The sequence below is a fragment of the Eufriesea mexicana genome, unplaced genomic scaffold (genome assembly GCF_001483705.2).
Source record: "Eufriesea mexicana isolate 0111107269 unplaced genomic scaffold, ASM148370v2 scaffold1146, whole genome shotgun sequence".
Lineage (NCBI taxonomy): Eukaryota > Metazoa > Arthropoda > Insecta > Hymenoptera > Apidae > Eufriesea > Eufriesea mexicana.
The window spans coordinates 89145-109467 of NW_016909275.1; the positions used below are offsets into that span (position 1 = coordinate 89145).

The 20323-nt window shown below is 36.2% G+C and overlaps 1 protein-coding gene across 7 annotated transcripts in view; it reads right to left on the reverse strand.

Moving 5' to 3' along the window:
• Positions 1 to 20323, reverse strand: part of tmod (tropomodulin) — a 192687-nt gene that overhangs the window by 56686 nt on the left and 115678 nt on the right. The window contains exon 1 of one of the 7 annotated variants that reach the window (XM_017900262.1): positions 14113 to 14394. The exons of the other annotated variants lie outside the window; for them this stretch is intronic. The gene's annotated coding sequence lies outside the window, so the exon portion shown is untranslated. Of the gene's footprint in view, positions 1 to 14112; positions 14395 to 20323 lie in introns of those variants that run through there. 7 annotated transcript variants of the gene reach the window in all.

A 20323-nucleotide genomic window follows, 5' to 3' on the forward strand; every position in this document is an offset into this window, starting at 1 on the left:
ATACATATATATATTATTTGAAATATTTTGAGATATTTTGAATTTCACGTAACTTAGGGTCTCGAGGAATATTTATCATAATTGTTACCATAGAATTTCATTTTTGTTTCTTACAATATTTTTAATTATTTTTTCTGGTATTATTCGTGTATTTGGAATTTTCAGAGATCATGTTGTTATAGCATCATTCTTATCGTGAAATGTCAATTTTAATTTCCCTTCTTCAATTTCTCTTCATGCCATACAATTGTTTCATCGATATTTTAAATATTTTCTATATTCAGAGCTATTTAAAATGTTAAAATATTCAGGGTGTTTCGAATATTTGGATAATTGGGAAATATTTCACTTTCGTTCACGACGTAAACGATGATAGACAGTCGTTGAAAGATATTCAATCGGACCGATATCTTGCACCCAGTTTAGTATTCCACTTATCGATATTTGCGTCTGCGAAAGTAAAAAGAACCTAATCTGCGGTTTACTTTCTTATATTGTAAAACGATGTTCTTTTGATCTTGGTACACGATACCAGTAGCCACTGGTATGATTTATTATCCTGTATATAGTAGCAATTATATAGACGTATGTAACCAATAAACTACACATTAGATAATGACGCGTGACGTACATCTGCAATTAAGTGACACGTAAGCTTATAATTAAGGTGCTACTGAAAGAATACATTCAACATGTGAGCAAACATTAGATAATTAGATTGGTACGCGTATTTTTCACTCGTAAAACACTGTGTTATCATTTATCAATATTCATTTTAATATACATTTTACGTAATTTAATAAATCAATTGTGCAATTCAATTTACCTTACCTATTACGTATACATCATCAAGCAACCTCCTCGTTTTCGAAATTGTTGTACAATTTCACAAATTTCGACAGAATATTCTAAAAATTAAAAACTTCCGATTTACACTTGACAACTACTATTAAAAATGACATTTCATCGATAATGAGTGATGCTTTTGTCACAGAATCGCCAACAACGTGGTATACACGTCGTTGGACAATTGGTACAGAAACACTTGACCATTCTGTCATACGCGTCTGCGAATTTCTTGCCATAGCAAGTGGTTAAGATGCCTATAGTCGACTGTGTAGGGACACATCCCAGATGCGAAAAACGAAGGTTCCTTGTGTAAGAATGTAGGATATCGTTAGACCTCGCAGGTATAGAGGTCCCGTTAGAGCCTGGTGGCCAGATGGGTCTCGGGGAGTCGGGGCTAGGCCACGTGAGGTAGCCTCGCGCAATCCGGGTTTTCCCCATCGTAAACTGGGGGTGACGGGTCCGCGGGCACCTCTCGGGAAGGGTCCCCGCGTGGGTGACCCTAGGAAGAGCCTAACCTGAAGGAGGAATCCCTTCCACTCCCGTGGGGGGAGCTTTCTCCTCCTTTGGGGGAGGTCCCTGCCTTCCAGACGGACTTAAAAGGGTCCACTCTGGAAGATAGGCAGAGAGTCGAGAGTCGAGAGTCGAGAATAGAGTTGAGAGTTGATAGTTTCGTGAGACAGTGCTGTTTAGGGAGTCCCTTCGGGAGAGTTCGGTTTCAGAGAATATTCGGCCAGTGCTGACTATGACGCCGCTAGATTAGCAAGCCCCGTTAGAATCCCATAAGTTGGATTATTAGTTCAATTCGTGTATTCCGTTACACTTGGAAATATTTTCGACTCCTTCGAGACATCGAGGGTTCCCGGTCAATGGAGACCTAGTTTACGTGGGATTGCAATAAGCACGGCCCTGAAAGAATGCCAAGTGTGTTTGGGCTTAGGATAAAAGTGACCGCGTGCAAGCGAATTAGCTGCAAAGAATGTTTATGGTAGGGTCGAGCGAAAGTTTAGGGATGCGTCCAGAGTGATCGAAGTACCTGGTCCACGGAGGTTGCGTGAGAAAGGGGCATGATTGAAAAGGAAAGTCTGGGTATGGAAAAGGACAGGATGAATGCTTCAAATAAGGGTGCAAGGGGTAGTTCCAGTCTCCACAGGCTCATGAACAGTCTCCACAGTCGTCAGTCATGAACAGCCTACAGTCTTCAACACGTTGACTGCCACGCAAATTTAGCGCGTCTTGCCCTGGGTGCCACGGTTTTATTTTAAAGAAAGCACGAAGTTTTGCAAAATATAATGATCCAATCGTCTAAGTTATAATTTTAATAGTTTTAATAATAAAAATTGATAACTAATATGTTCTCTACGCTATATACACTTTTCATTCATCCTTTCTAATAATTCCTAACTCAAATGGCCATTTGTATGCTACCATCTCGTAGTTGGCAGTCAATGAGTTGAGCTAGTGTCTAAGAGTATGTCGATAAGTCGAACGTGCTCATAGCGAATCCCTCTTATTTCATAGCCGTCAATCAACGTATAAGCTTATTGTATTTCATTAAGAAGTAAAACAACGTTATTTTAGCCAATCCACCCAAACCGATCTCTACATTTATGTCTTTACGACCAGGGCTCCATGACTCACGGGGCCCCATGATCACCTCGAAGCCTAATAAGCGGCGAAAAGGAGTCAGTTCCTTTACGCCTCTCCAACGACGCGGGTCTTTCCCAAAAAGCTAGCCTTCAGTTTTCCGCATCTGGCCCCCCGCGCATAATAAAGTGCTACTAAGCAAACGTAGTGTTATTTTCACTCGATCCCTCTTGTCCTCCATCTTCAACTGCATAATACATTTGTTAATCCGTGAAAGGTCGTTTTCGATACTCCGATCATCCCTTTGTTTAGGACTGTAAATCTAAAGGTGAAAGCTCTGCTTTATGTCCTTACTCTCAGCGTCCCTTGACTTTTCTACACTCGTCACCTAAGCCACCACTTGGGTAACCGTAACAAGCAGCTATATATCACCCTTCAAGACGACAAGCACAAGGACCTAGATTTTTAAACAACCACCATCACCGAAAGACGCTGGAGCTAAGATACACCCCCAATAGTATTCGTAACCAATCAGCAGAGAGACGAAGATTATCTAACCACCGACACAGCAGTCACGAAGAGAGATCAGAAGAGTTATCCGAGAGTACTATCTAAAATACAGTCCACTATACACACCTACGACGATATACAATATTTTTTAAAACTTCTTCATTTTACAATGACAATACTCAATGTCTTGAACCGAAGGCTCAGCGTGGGGCGTATGGGACGGAACGTGTTAAAAGGAAGAGCAGAGAATGAAAAGCAAAAAGTCTTCTGAAGAAGAGAATACGCGACGAAGCAAGGGGTCTATCGGAAGGGGTCCAGTTTCCAAGCATGATCGATCATACAGCCCCGTGGCCGCGGAGCAGCGGCCGCAGGTACCGGCGCCTATGCTACCTGTTGTTTCGCGAAATAGATAGCAGCTGCCGTTAAACCGTTTGCCCGGTTGGAAATAGCTCATCCTGCAACAGGAACCGTTGTTGCAGCCGTCACGGGTGCGTGGACATTAACGACCGTTACGTCGCAAACGAAGCTCGAAGATCGCTGCACGCGTTCGAGGTTTCATCGGGCAAAGGGAGTTAATGATACAGGATGCGACGTGGCCGTGTATCGCGGGTGTATCTTTCTTTTTCGAGAGCCTCTCCTAATGAGTTTAACTTCGAAAAACTAATTGGCTCGTTACTACCGGTCGCGTCCCGGCCGCCTCCTATGCGTCCAATTAATTATAATGCGACGTTCCATCGTGGAGAAATACGCGATGACGAGGGTGAAATGTGAAAGTGGTGTTTTTCCATCTCGTTCCCTTCCCCCTTTGCCTTTCCCGGCTCTTTCCACGCCCGGTTTTTCTTCCTCTAAACGCCGTGTTCGATGAGACGTGGCGAACTAGTTGGCGAGGGAAATTTGCATGCGGATAAGATACGGTTTCCGTTATGCCGAGAGATATAGTGGCCGAAGCTGGCAAATAAATTTGTATTTTTGTTGCAAGCGTGTCTCTCTGCGCGTTATTTTTTCGGAGGAGATGTTTACCCGCGCGAGAGTTCTGTGTCGAATGCCTCGCCATTTGCGAATATTTTGCGCGGCTGATTTAAAAGTCCGATGCGCGATGCGAGGAGAAGTTTAATTTCCTTCGTGTGACGTATTTTGCGCACGAAGGAAGGAGAGAGTTTTTAAATTAACGCGTTAAGTGTTAGACCATCGTGTTTGGCCCCCAGGGGTCGGCGCAAGACTTTCCGTTCAGGGACCAGTCCAGACTAGGACCAAGAGGTGCTAACTTTGGGTGTTAAATTCTACGCCATCTTTGGACCTAACGTTTGGGAATTCCTTGCGAATTGTAACGATTGGTACAGTATCTCCGAGTTTTATGAACCGGTGGCCCACTTGACGGCCGAGTCTGGGCCTGAACGGAACGGCAAGCAAAATGTCAAGTGGGCACTTAACGCGTTAATGGGGAACTGTGGGTGAGGAATAGCTTTGATTTGATTAAGAGGAACGTTTGTCAGCGAATTTTTGCAACCATTATTGTTTCAGGTATATCACGAATATCTGGTCTAGTAACTATATAAAATTGTGATGTTAGGGGGTATAATGCAAAGAAATAGTGGTCAGTGGAATCGGCGGCAAAATTGTAGAGATGTTTATTAAATGGGCAAATGGTTAAAACTGGCCTGTCTGATTAGGGCCAGGTTCACGCAGGTCAAAGACGTCTGATAAAAGACAAAACGCAAAAGAAGGGATCGTCGCCATATCGCTAGGATTTTGTCAGAGTTTGTAGCAACCATCATTTACACTCTCGCCATTAGATGGATGGACTTCCTCGCTAGTCCTCGGAAATCCTGCAATTCCTATACGTATAACTTCCCCATTTTCTAATAGTATCCCCGGTCTAAGACAGGGCCTGATAGGGTAGCCTTACTGACGAGTCCGCTAGCAGGCCCAGGACGAAACGCATTCCTTTCTTCTCCCCTATACAGGGAACACACTAGGAGACTACAAATTATTTCCCTTAAATACATCAACATCAACAGCCACTCAGCAAACATTGCACGAGCTTAACCTCGGTAACAAAGAAACTTGAAATTCCAAAGCCATACTCAACGACAGGCAATTAACAGCCATCACTGTGAACCTATCGAACCCCGCAATTTTAATGATTACTTCGATCACTCTCGATCTTCACGTGTAATTGATGCCACTAAACCTCGCGTAACCTGAAAAGCTTAAGACACAATGTAGCTTCACTTTCAAAAAGGAATACCTAAAGGTTTCAGTATCTAGGTTACATCCAAAACCATAAAACATCTCAGGAAAATCCGTAACGAACTGTCAATAGACTTTGAACGAGCCTAACCCCATCTCACACACTGGTAACAGAGAAACTTGAAATTTTGAGGTTATACTCATCGACAGACAATCACAAACTATCATCGATCCTATCAGACTCTGCAATTTCAATAGTTACCTTGCTCACTCTCGATTTTCGCCTGTAATTGAAATCACTAAACCTCGCATAACCTGAAAAGCTTAAGACACAATGTAGCTTCATTTCCAAAACGAATACCTCAAAGATTCACTGTTTAGGTTAGATCGAAAAACATAAAATAGCTCAGGAAGAACCCATAACGATCTGTCAATAAATGTTGCATCAGTCTAACCTCGTCTTGTACACCGGGAACAAAGAAACTTGAAATTCCAAAGCCATGCTCATCCACAGACAATCACGAACCATCACTGACCCCACGAGTCCCCGCAATTTCAATGATTACTCCGATCAATCTCGATTTTCCCGATGCACACGTGACCGAACACAATGAGCCAAGCAACGGCCTATTGCATAATTCACGAAGAAAGGTTTATCCAACGCGAATACGTTAGGTTAGGTTCTATTTTCTCCAAACAGACGGCGAATATTAGACGAACGTTTGGCCGTTTCCCGAGGGAACGAATCGTCGCAGAGCGTCGATTTCCGGCTAAGCAGATCCTGATTGGCGACAGGCCAACAGCCTGATCCAGCCCATTTGGCCTGTACGCACGCAAAGGTCCCGTAATCGTGAAAGTGTATTGATTCCAACTCCGTGATCTGGGTCATCGTGTCGACTTTTCAATCTGCTGGCGACCGGCTATCCGGAAAACGAACCCGGGCTGTTCTTTCTCTTTCAAACAACGATCCTCCGACCTCCGCGACGGGGAGGACGGGTCTTCAGACGTCCTCTGAATTCGAAGCTTGGCTCGGAACGAACGATACTCTGCGATTTGTCTTTGCTCGACGGTTGAGTATCTGATCATACTAATCTTGGAGATGGTAAGATTGAATGCTCTGGCCTTTTTTAATTCCTGAGTTAATTTAATTCTTAATTAGGGTTAAAGGATTGCAGACAATTCTTGGGGTAATTGGTATTTTTGGGAAAAATTTAGGTAAATTTTGACTCGAAGATCGAACGTGATGAGAGGTATACTATTTTAGATTGAAAAATAAAATCGAGGAGATGAGTAATAATGTACCGTTTCGTTTAAAAGAGTTGACAGGTACTTTCTAATGACAGAATTATCGTTACTGTCAATTTTTATTAAACTGCAGGTCCTTTAGTGTCCTTTAATGTGTTGTAGATATTTAAATTGAAAATTGAGGCGATTAATTGCGGAAAAATGATTTGCAGAATATTCCCCTTTCGTGTAAATTTTTATTAATTATTGTTGGCAATCGAAATTTTTCCCTCGCCATTTTTCACAAATATTAAATAACACGTGCTGTATTGTAAATATTTAAATTGAAAATTAGGGGTTTAATTACGGAAAAATTATTTGCGGAATATTCTTTCTCCACGTAAATTTTTATTAATTATTATTGCCAATAAAAATTCTTCCTCTACCATTTTTCACAAATATTAAATAACACGTGCTGTATTGTAAATATTTAAACTGAAAATTAGGGGTTTAATTACGGAAAAATTATTTGCAGAATATTCTTCCTCCACGTAAATTTTTATTAATTATTATTGCCAATAAAAATTCTTCCTCTACCATTTTTCACAAATATTAAATAACACGTGCTGTATTGTAAATATTTAAACTGAAAATTAGGGGTTTAATTACGGATAAATTATTTGCAGAATATTCTTCCTCCACGTAAATTTTTATTAATTATTATTGCCAATAAAAATTCTTCCTCTACCATTTTTCATAAATATTAAATAACGTGTCCTGTGTTGTAAGTACTTAAATTGAAAGTTAAGGCGGCTAATTGCGGAAAAATAATTTGCGGAATATTCCTCTCCCATGTAAATTTTTATCAATTATTATTGGCAATAAAAATTTTTCCTCTACCATTTTTCATGAATATTAAATAACGCGTGCTGTGTTGTAAGTACTTAAATTGAAAGTTGAGGCGGCTAATTGCGGAAAAATAATTTGCGGAATATTCCTCCTCCATGTAAATTATTATCGATTATTATTTGCAATAAAAATTCTTCCTTTACCATGTTTTATAGACATTAAATGAACCTAATATCGATAAAGGAATATATTAAATAATATTTTGTGATAGTGACAGTTTTAATCGCGCGAAAAATAAATATTAAATATTATAATTCAATTTCGAAGATACGTATGTCATATGTATGACAAAGCTGGTAATTTTCACGAGGGCTTTTAATGATCTGAGGATCGTGTGTTTTATTTTTATCGCTAGTGATCGTTAACCTGCAATAGTCTCTGATAACTGGAAAGAAAGAGGATTGTAGATAATAATGTTTCACAGATATCGTTCCTTCATCGAAGCAAATAATTGCTTCGAAAATAAGCTTCGAAGCACCATTTCTTAGCTTCTCTCATGTTCATAGTGGTATATTCATAATATTCTTCGGGTTGCTTTCACAGAATTTAAAAGAACTGACAGCTCCCGTCGAATTATTCGAGCTTCTATTTTATATTTGTCGAACGTAAACAATTCGTTATCTAGATCGTTCAGTCGTATCGATAAATGCAAATCTGCTGCAACATCAGTTAATGAAATCCGCATTAGAGATCATTTTGATAGATAATAAAGGAAAGGTTATACGGTTAAATGTAAATGGTTAAAAATAAAATGAAAAATTGGAATAAACCTAGCTGTATTAAACGTTACGCTATCATTTGTTTCAATGAACAATTTTTATCTTTCATCGGAATTAATTATAGCAGTAGATAGCATCAGAATTTTAGAATACATCTAAAATCGCGAAAAAATGCAAAAAGATCGGATTTACGGATATAGCAATATCACAGTGATGCACTAAAATTGTTTTCAAAATACTGTTCTTTTTATAGACTGTATTGTAATATTTACTCATGCTCGAACAACTTCGCAATTATGCACTCGTTGAGAAATTCTCGAGTACAAAAATTGCATCGCGTGACGGCTGCATTATATAACGAATGTATTTTTTACTTTGGTGGAGGTGTTCCAGAAATTTGAAGGTCATCTTCAACTTTTTAAATCGAATCTTCCTTCTTTTCATTCCTCGTATCTAGATTCGAGCATACGTGACACGTTACGTAATACACTCGATTTGTCCATTTAGCACATTTTGCCCGCGCATTAGCAAAAATTATGTAACGCTATACGTAAAACTAGGATAAGAAATCACTGCAACCTTCGTGGGACAAGACTATCAATTTAGATTTCAACAGTTCAACAATTTTAGTATAGATATATAGTATAGAAATAATAATAAATTAAAAATTATTCAATGTCAATTAAGAAATTATTCAAAATTTTGGTAGTTTTATAACCATGTTATACTTTATAGTCATAAATATAAATAGTAATTTAAATATCAGTCAAGATCATTTACTATGTACTAATATAAGTACTATTATTTACTATTATTAATATAACTTTATGATTTTTGAAGTGTTATAATTTCACAACTTTATTATAATTTTTATGTAATAAATCTACCATATACTAATATAAATACCAATATTTATTATTTCCTATATAATTCCCTAATTTTTGAATAAATTTAACTTCATGGGGCATTATAATTTCAAATATAAATTCTAATGCTTATTATTACTAATAAATTTTTTAACACTAATTTCAAGAAATCCTTTACCTTCAAACACTATTAAAAATTCTAATACAAATACTCGTACAATTCAATCTGCTTCCCTAATTTTTGAAACACCATAATTTTATAACTAACTAAAATTCCAAATACCATCATCAATAAGATACTCTAATTTAAATAAATTCTATGACGTCATAAACTATTAAAAATCCAAATACCAAAAAATACCAATGTAACTAAATCTATTCTTCCAACTTCTAAACTACTATAATTAAAAATATAAACATCAATACCCATGATCAAACAATCCACCTAACTTTTAAACTAAACATTAAGTAGATTTTTTGATTATAAGTACCGGTGTTTATACTTTTTATTATGATAGTTTAGAATTTTTCATAGCAAATTAAAATTCCAAATACCATCATCAATAAAACATCCAAATTTAAAAAAATCCTATAACATCAAAAATCATTACAATCTAATCTCCTAACTCCCAAACTAGCATAATAAAAAATATAAACACCAATACTTATGATCTTTATATTTTTTACTATGGAAGTTTAGAATTTTTCATAGCAAATTAAAATTCCAAATACCATCACCAACAAAACACCTAAATTTGTAAAAATCCTATAACGTCATAAATTAGTACAATTTATTCTCCTAACTCCCAAACTACCATAAGAAAAAATATAAACACCAATACTCCTGATCTTCATATTTTTTATTATAGAAGATTAGAATTTTTCATAACAAATTAAAATTCCAAATATCATCACCAACAAAACACTTAATTTTGAAAAATCCTATAACGTCATAAATTATTACAATTTATTCTCCTAACTCCCAAATTAGCATAATAAAAAATACAAACAACAATACTCATGATCTTTATACTTTTTACTATGGAAGTTTAGAATTTTTCATATGAAATTAAAATTCCAAATACCATCACCAACAAAACATCGAAATTTGAAAAAATTCTGTAACATCACAAACCACTAAAATCTATTTTCCTAACTTCCAAACTACCATAATAAAAAATATAAACACCGATACTCAAAAAATCCACCTAACTTTCAAAATAAACTGCACATCTGATTGTAATTGCCAACACCTACAAACATACTACTACAAATCTACCATTCTTCGCGAATACATCCACACCGATACCATCGTCGACAATTGTCAAGAGGTCACCACGTGTCCCTTACCCCACGACAAACTCGGTGGCCGTAGGTCAGCGACGCTCGACGCGGTCTTCCGGTATTCCTACGTGACTTCCAGGCATAGCGCGAGGGTTGTGCACGATTTATCGTGGATCGTGGATCGGCAGCCGGTGCGTATCGAGGCGAGCCATAGAACGCGGAAAACGCCCGTTTCGGTAATAATAACAAGAGACGGCCCCTCTCGCAAATTAAATCAACGAAATCGCCAACGACTGGGGGAGAAAGCCGCGTTTCATCGATCCAGGCATTTGCACGATTAATCGACGCGGACGTTCCGCAGCGCGGCCGAGCATTATGCCCGCTCGATCGCCACGATAACCAACCAGTCGGTCAAACATCGCCCGTCGTTAATTAACGCCACTTTTCTTCCCAACCAACGTCCACCAATTATCCAAGGGAACTATGGGATATGTTATTTCGTATGACTAGCCGATTCATACTGGCTGGTCGACCCAAGGGTGCTGCAAAGTTCACCTTCGCGTTCGTTGCTTTCAATTCGAGCTCTCGTGGGCCTTGCTTTCGTTCCTCTTTTCGATATTTCGGAAATTTTTTCGAATTTTTGAAAAGCTATGTGGGTTTGGCAATAATTTAGGAAATATCTTCATAATTTTTGCGAATTTTTGAAGACATGGAGAAATCGTGCTATGTGGGTTTGGAAATAATTTAGGAATAATAATTCTTAATTAAATAAATCTTAATAATTTTTTGAGAAATATTTCATTACGAATTTGAAAATGGACGATCGATCATTCTAATATTTTACGAAGTAATTTTAATTACGTAATATTTAATTACAAATTTGAAAACGAAGGATCGATGATTCTGATATTTCGGTGATTGCTTACGATATAATTTTTGGGAAATATTTAATTACGAATTTGAAAATGAAAAATCTATCATTCTAATATTTCGGTGATTGTTTACGAAGTAATTTAGAGATATACATATAAAAAATTGAGGAGCAGAAATATCGTATTAAACGTTTGCTATGTTTCTAATTTAAATTCTCTGTGATTCAATAATTGTTCATAATAATTATTTACGAAATAGATAGTGGATATTTGAAAAGAATCGAAGAACAGAAAAATAAGATTAGGTGTGTGATATATTTCCAATTTGAATGCTGAATGATTCATAAATTTTTCCTTTTTCTTCTTCAAATTATAACTTATTTCATGCTAACCTTGTTAAGAGTTTTTACTCTGTTCATGTTGGGTAATTATTGCTTCTTCTTTAATTTATGGGTGCTGATTATTATGCGAGTGTTTTTCGTTTTACATATTTTTCACCAGTGTTCGAGATTAAAACGAAGCGATTCAGAAATTATTTTGGTAAATTTTCGCAAACTAATAATCATATATTTAAGGAGAATCAAAATTTAATACCTAGATATGATCTATTGCAGAAATTATTTCGGGAAATGTTTATAAAATATATAGAAATATATAAAAATATATAAAAATATATAAAAAAGGACAGAAAAATAAAAGCATGATTCTGTCTTCAATATTTAATAATTCAAAAAATATTTTCATCATTCGTTAAATATTCAAATATTTATTTGTAAATTATTAAAAAATAAATGATATTTTTCCTACGCTTTTAATTAAGAAAATTAGCGATTAATAAAATACTATTATAATTATTCACAAAAATTTAGTAGATGTTTCAATGTTAGTACGAAAAACTACTCGATATATACTTCAGATAATAAATACTCATATACTTGATAAATATATACTTAAATATTATAGTATATACTATGAATATTATATATAAATGTTATATATTTAAATATACTACATATACTTCAGATAATAAATACTCGTTATAAAAAGAGATATTAACGACACATCGCGTAATAATAATTGATATTGATAAATATTGAAATTGATAAATATTGAATTCCTGTTATTCGACATCTGTTATTTATAATTATTCACAAAAATTTAGAAGATGTTTCAATGTAAGTACTAAAGATTACTCGACGTACACTTCAGATAATAAATACTCATATACTTGATAACTGTATACTTAAATATTACAATATATGCTATAAATATTATATACATAAATATACTACATATACTTCAAATAATAAATACTCGTTATAAAAAGAGATACTAACGACACATCGCGTAACAATAATTAATATTGAATACCTGTTATTCGACATCTGTTATTTAAATATATAAATAATTTCATTGATTATATATCTTTATCGTGCATCCCATTGTTTAGAGCCTCTAATGTACGATATTGCGGTTTGTTTGCTTTAATTAACGTTTCCTATTATTAAAACGAATAATGGATATTCTATTACGAATATCGCGAATGGCCGCGACAAAATTTCTGCGCGAGCATGCGATGAATTTTGCGAATTGTCGTCCCGATGTGGATTCCTCGCAATAGAACAAACGAATATCCTCATAATGGAATAACGAATATTCCGAAATTGATCAATGTCACGCTGATTAGCGATGAAATAATCGATCTTCGATGATACTTATTCGACGAGATTATATTCTGAAACAATTAAATCTCCACTCGTACTCCCTTTCTTCAATTTCGATCCAATTTCAAATTCAATTTCCGTTAATTTAACGCACTTATCATCATTTAATCCGATTTCTTACAATTTCAAATTTTTATTTCCAAACGAGACGTAATTGAAAGGAACGTATTAAAGAGACGTGTCGTGTCTTTCAAGAGTAAAGTGCTACTCTAGCTTTCGATCTTTTCAATAGAAATTAGCACACATACACGTGTCGCCATTGCTTCGTTAATGGAGCACCGTTGAACGCAAGGTAACACCGCGAAGTATGAAAATTAAACTCGGTCGTCTATTCGGTCTGCTGAGCCTATTAAACCACCAACCTTGAGTGACTAGACTGGAAAAAAAGACCGAATTATCTCTCCGAGAATCGCAATACCTAAACGAATATTTCAATTAAACACTCCTCAACATCATACTATCTCAAAGACTCCGAGAAAAAGTACAGCTGTTCGTGAAAGTATTCCAACGATCGTGTTCCGACTTTTGACAAACGACAGGTACACATTGCTCTCACAATCAGACTTTGAATACGTTCCTGCATTCGAAGTAAGATAATGCAAAACGGAACACGCGAAAGAATTCGTGAAAACGTTGGCTGGCAACAAAGTATAAAATTCGTTCGAGAAAAACGCAGACTGGTGCGAGAAATAATTATTCAAAATATAAAGAACGAATAAAAGTGAAAGGAGTCTCAGGTATAGAAGAATTCAAAATTCCAACTTAACATAAAATTAACAATAATTGCGGAAATATTGATTACTAATATTAATCCTGTCGAAAGCAGCTAAATATCAGAAATAATAAATATAAAATAATTAAACAAGTATTTTCACTATTTTCAAAAATCGCAAAAATATCGTAAACGTTATATCAAACTATCTTTAATACTTCTTACTATCGATTTTCTCTCACTGCAATGCCTTCGAATATTTTTCTAAATATTCTAACATTTTTCTATTCACATATGACACCCCAAAACAAGAATCCAATTTTAAAATCTCAATTACCAAATTTTCTCAAAGCTTCGCTCACAGTTCTTCTCGGATACAAAACCAAATGAAACATAACCTCAAAAATTTAAAAGCCCGTCGCGCGTATGAGCGATGAAAAATTCAGAATGCTATCATTCGATCCTTTCACGACCTGTGCACCTTTCCATCGTTCCGTGAAGCACCCTGCCGATCACCAGCCTACCTCCGTCGCAACTGTGAACCCCTATAACCCGAATAAACTCGCGAAACTACCCGTAAACCCGAGGCATTAAATCCTCGAAGCTCCCCGAACGTGTTGTTGCCGATAAATCCAGTGGCATGGCCACAGGAGCCAAGTGGATACTTACATGGAAGAACCGAATGGAACCCGTAGCGGTGATCCAGTGTGCCGATCGATATCGATAGATCTGGAGTCAGGTGGAGATTAGAGGAAGACACCGAAGGAGTGGCACGCGAGCCAAGACGAGGCCTCTGGAGCTGGAGCGCTACTAAACAACTGACTTTTATGCTGGAAGCTCGATGAGAGGACGGCCAGCAGCAGTAGTAGTGGTATTGTGCGACACGTTGGCTAGCAAAGTGTACGAACCGCCTGCGATTTCGTTCAAACGACTTTCACTGGCCTGTCTACGCCCGTACACGGCCAGCTGGCTTTTTCCAGCGTTTTCACTCGGAAAAACGCGACCGTAATAGTTACCGCTGGCAATTAAGAGCATCCGCTATTGAGACCGGCTTAACCCGTTTCGCGGCAATTTGCATTAATAGCGCCATGCCGATTGTCACTCGCGTGACGTGCCCACTGGCTACGCGCTAATTTTCAGCAATGCCAGCCCGTTAATGCCGCATGATTTTTAGACGGGAAGTCCCTCCGTTTTCAATCTATCATACCTCGGTTTACCTCCAAGAGTTACTCCGAACGATGAAAGCTTTGATGCGTTGGTTTGGGTTTTGGATGAAATGTTTAAATCATAAGTGTCCAGATTAAAACAAAGGCTACAGTACCGAGTTGATGGATGTACTCAGTATTGCATTGTGAATTGTCAATATCTCCATCGATAATTGATCTATCCATTAATCATTCTAGAATTTTTAAAGGGTTTGAGTTGAACTGTGATTTTCTTTCAGCTTTGATCTTCTTCGAGTTAAATTGGGAGAAGAGCCGATGCTATGTCAAAGTTTGGAGAAAATATGTCAGATTTGGAAATAAGTATAGGATTTGCGTAGTGTGTTATGTTAGAAACACTGAGTTTTATATTAACAATTTTTAATTTATTAATTTTTAATAAATATTTATTTTCATTTTTGGAAAATATATTACTTGTTTCGGTGAAACCTGGTTTAGGTTTTAGATGAAAGGATGGGTTTTAAAGAGTTTGAGTTGAACTATGATCTTCTTCGAGCCAAATACGGTGAAGAGAAAATGCGTGATTTAGGAGAAAATATGTCAAATTTGGAAATAAGTATAGGACTTGTGGAGTTTTATGTTTGAAACACTGAGCTTCATATTAATAATTTTTAATAATTAATTTTGTATTAATATTTTTGGAAAATAAGTTATTTTTTTCGGTGAAACCTAATTTGAGAGAAATAAAATAACTGGAAGCCTTCCTATTTTTCGATGAAAAGAAATTACGTGTAAATTATATTATAGGATTGCCATACTCCAAAAATTTAAATCGGCAGTCAAGAATTCCTGTTCAGAATAAAAAATTAATATCGATTTTGCAGAAAAAATTCCCTAATTTACGCAACTGTCTATATAAAGAATCTGAAACTTGTTACATTGACACATTTGACAGTTCCAGTATAAAATTCCCAAATGTGTCTAACCAGAAAATATTATTAAATAATACGAAAAGAATGTAAATATAAATATTAAAAAATTCCCTAATTTACGCAACTATCAATATAAAGAATCTGATACTTGTTACTTTGACACATTTGACAGTTCCAGTATAAAATTCCCAAATGAGTATTACCAGAAAATATTATTAAAGAATGTAAATATAAATATTGTATGTATTAAAAGTAAAATAGTTTCAATTTTGTATAACTTATCATGAAGAATGTTTAGTCATCGTGAAAAATAATTGATAAAATACAACGTCAATGCCAATAAGTGGAACTTAAGATAATTTGCGTCGTAATAGTTACACGATCCCGTTTTCCTCATGTTTCCCCTTTATCGGATGAAATTTGATTACGTATTCATAAGAATATCATCTAACGCGAACACATTCTTCGACATAATACCATAAAAATAACGTTACATAAGCGTTATGTGCACGAAGAATTAACTTACATAAACGATAATGCATTATCGCTATCAGCCTACAATAACAAAAAGTTGCTCAACCCGATTAAACGCATATTCGATATGACAACAATCTTCATTCTATGTGAAGTTGCAATCCTGATGGATTCCTCGCTCGAGTCGCCATCTATCAGCGTTATCTAATGAGCTTTCACTACGAACAAAAACCAAGTATTTCTAGCCACGTTCGATAGCAGATACGCTGTAATAAAATTCGAAAAAACACCATAATAAATCTTCCCCGATGTTTCAAAATTGATATACCTCGACTGCGAGGGTTTCAGACATCCCTCGAATCAATCTTACGAGTTTCTTTCGCAAAACGATTTAATTCGCTGCTCGATCGATCTTAGCTATTCGATGAAAAAGATATTTACGGTCGGGCAAGTCGAAAGGGAAAAATCTAACCTCGTGCCAGTCGAAATTACGAAATCGACGAGCTCGGAACAGGTGCACTACTCGCTAGTACGCACCACAGCGAAGAAGCTCGGTAATTTATACCAAATTTGCAGAAAAATTGCAAAGAATAGGGGAAAGATAGCTAAGAAGCTGGCAATATACGCAATACTATGGAATTTCGCGTAAACAAATAAATAACGAAGCAGGAGCGGATGAAAGAGGCAGCAACGATCGTCATCCATCAAAAGTGACGCAAGAAGCGAGGCAGAGTGCGTTAATCGAAGGTTGCAGGAGAAAATGTGCCATCCATCGGCAAAGAGATGCGTTTGCAAAGTATCTGGAGATTTCCGCGGTATTTCTACCTAACTGCGAGCATGTAGGCGCGATGAGGTCACACCTCGAGCCTGCGAGATGATATCACTCGGATCCTCGACGAGCAACGATTTGTTTACCGGCGTGAAACAATTTCTCGGAATGTTATTGTACGATGCTGCTTCTCTCGCGTTGTTCACCAACGTCATGCATCAACGACAGTGTCATCGTGTTTCACACGAGGCCATTTATGCTCCCGTTTGCGCGATGGATGGAAACAAATATCGCGGTTACGTCCGACGCGTCGGGCGACGTTGGTCCCATAAAGATGGTGGCTTCCTACGCCGTTGTTCGATCGATGCTCGTGTATGGCTCCTTTCTTAGCGTACGTATATGATACGCGATTTCGAGAAATTTTGGCTAAATTTTTTTCCAAATTTCGTGCATACTTTTTCCCCTTGTTCTTTTATTCCATTTCTCCTTTTTGTATATAAATTTCTAATTGTGGGTAAATATTCTTAGAATTTGGATTATATTCTATTTCTCTATTTTTCTTTATTTTTCTATATTTTTCTAAATTTTTCTATCTAGTTTTCTATATTATTCTTTATATTTTTATTTATTTTTCTATCTAGTTTTCTGCGTTTTTCTTTATTTTTCTTTATTTTTCTATATTTTTCTACATTCTTCAATATTTTTTATTTTTCTTTGTTTTTCTATTTATTAAATAAATCTGTTATCTTGCGTAAATATTTTTCAAAGCTTCGAATAAATTTGTCCATTCACTATTATGTTGGTATTAAATAAATTTATAATTTCATTTGTTGCATTTAATTTTGAATTTGATTGACTGGTTATATTTACGACGAGTATGATTTGATTTATGGTTTCATTGCGCAGGCTAATTCATCTCTGTATTGACACTATAATTATTCGAAATTTTTTTATTTCTAAAGGTCGCGTATTACGAGATCGTTAAAGGTTCTTCGAGATGTAAGACAGATTTTAATTTTACTTCTTTCAACGCGTTGACTGCCCCGGGTGTTTTGCTGGTTTTGCCTTCAGCATGGAGGAGAAATGACCCACATTACTATCACACCATGGTAGAATATTACACAATGTGATTATACTGTCAGAGAAGATCTTCGCTTGCTAATTTTAACCTGTGTTTCAATATCCATTTCATTTTCAAAATTCTAAATATTCCTGTTTACGTGTTTCACACATTTTTATTGAATTTCCATTGCACTAATCTTTCATGACTATGACAGTAGTCAACCTGTGAATAAATCATTTCCTGGTTTCATATTATTTATTGCTTCGAAATTTGACATTCATACAAACGATGCACAATTTTTCCAATACCAATAAGAGATACGTCCTAGAAGAGTGCATTAACTCAGCGAACTTATTAGTAGTATGTAATTGCGCAAGCCAGGACTAAATAAAACATTTGAAGGATGGCCAAATGAAGACAGCACGTGCCTCTAATAACAAACAGATGTTCCTCTGATCAATACCACCGGTAAACAACGGGAAATATACGCGAGCTCCTAGTGTAACTCAATCTAGACCTCGAGCACCTCGAAATCATATAATACACGAGAAAATTGAATGACCACACAGAAGAAAAGAATTTCCAAATCTCTTAAGAAAAGCAAACACGAGGGAAAATTGTACGAAAAATTCGCTCCGTCTAGATTACTTGAAATACCAGTTCTATTTGTTAAAATCTCCACGAAGAAAGGAATAAAACGAGCAAACCAGGAAAATCGAATTAGTAATTTCGTTTGCCAACGACGATACGTTTCCTGTTCTCTCAAAGTCCCTGTGTCGGTAGAGAGTTGTTAATGATAAAGAATTCGCTGTAATCGTGAGAATTGGGTTGCCAGGTACAATTGTAAACAAAAGAGATCGGATGAAAGACAGCCATTGTCGTGGAAGGCTTGCGAGGAATTTTCGAATTTGCAGCTGAGGTCGTGAAGGGCGAAGAGGTGGAAGAATGGATGGAGTCGGCTTCGACTAAAAAGGGTAAATAATAAAAAGATATGTAAGCGATCTTAGAAGCGACAGCGTCTCCGACTATTTACGCCTAAAACATTTAACCCATTTGCATCATGGCTCTACTTAAGGTGCCATGTTCAGGCATCAGCGATGTTCAACTGACGACTGGCCCGTACGACAAAAGTAAAACTAATTAAGAATATAATGAACCGATGTAGACGAGATGCTCGCAAAAGGGATCAAACGTGATCTGTGGCATATGAAGAATATTCAGCAACTGGTAATGGAAAAAGTCAGTTCGCGGATTATTCCGCGCTCGGTGATAGGCGACAGTCGTGGCTCGCGGAATATTCCGCGCTCGGTGATAGACGACAGTCGTGGCTCGCGGAATATTCCGCGCTCGAATGCAAATGAGTTAAACATATCGATGGCGAGACGATCGGTCGAGGGGTGTCGAACCTTCTCAAGCCGAAGGACTGGCAGTCAAATAAAGACCTTTGATGAAGAAAGTCTTCCAAATCACTAGCCCTATCCTCTCATCCTTTCGCTACAGATAAATAATTAAAACAATAAAATAAAAGAAAGAAATATTTTCTCCTCGCCCAGTTTTCCTTCCATTTCTCGTTAATACCCGATTTTACGAGTGACAGGTTGCTCCAGGTAAATTACACGTCGGCTGAAATGTCACTTTAAATGCCACCGTTCAGTTATTTAGTCACACATTTGCGTCATTACGTCGATAACTAATAATATTACTTTCGCAAGCTAACTCGAGAAGTTGCTTGGTTGGAAGGAGCCTCGTCCAAATTACCGTGATCACGGGGAACACGAAGTATGATCTATGGGACAGGGATTTGCGCATTTTTAATTTAATAATCGGTAATCTTCTTTACCGGTGATTATCGGATAATTATTTTATGAAACAACTCTTCCGCTGTATTTATCGTGCAGATAAAGATAGGATGGGTTATAAGTCAATGAATAGATTTATCTATGTTCATTGATAACGCGAGTGATACAGCTTTAACGATATCTTTTAATAACTTCGTTATCGATTTTCTTTTTTTTAATCCACAGTATCGTTTTATTTTTTAAGTATGGTATTTTGAGATTATGCGTGGATTAATAAATGTAGTTAAAAATTAGGTGGTATTTAATTTGCATTATTATTGAAATCGTAGGCGAAACTTGAAATTAATTAATCGGATAAATTTATGTATTTATACATGGAGTTTATTCATCGAATGAATTTCATCTTTAATATGTCTATCAATAAGCAGCAAATCAAGCAATAACAATTCGCATATTATTTTGAACGAGGATAGCGTAAATGTGTGAAAAGTTTTTTAATAATTTGATTAATTAAATAACAAAATTACTCGGTTTAATAGTCCCGAAAAAATTGAGAATATTAAAAATATACGAAATTCTTTGTTCAATTTCCTAAAAGAATTTTAAACACTATGTTTAATATCTATCAATCAACAATAAATCAAGCAACAACAATTCGCATATTATTTATAATAAAATAT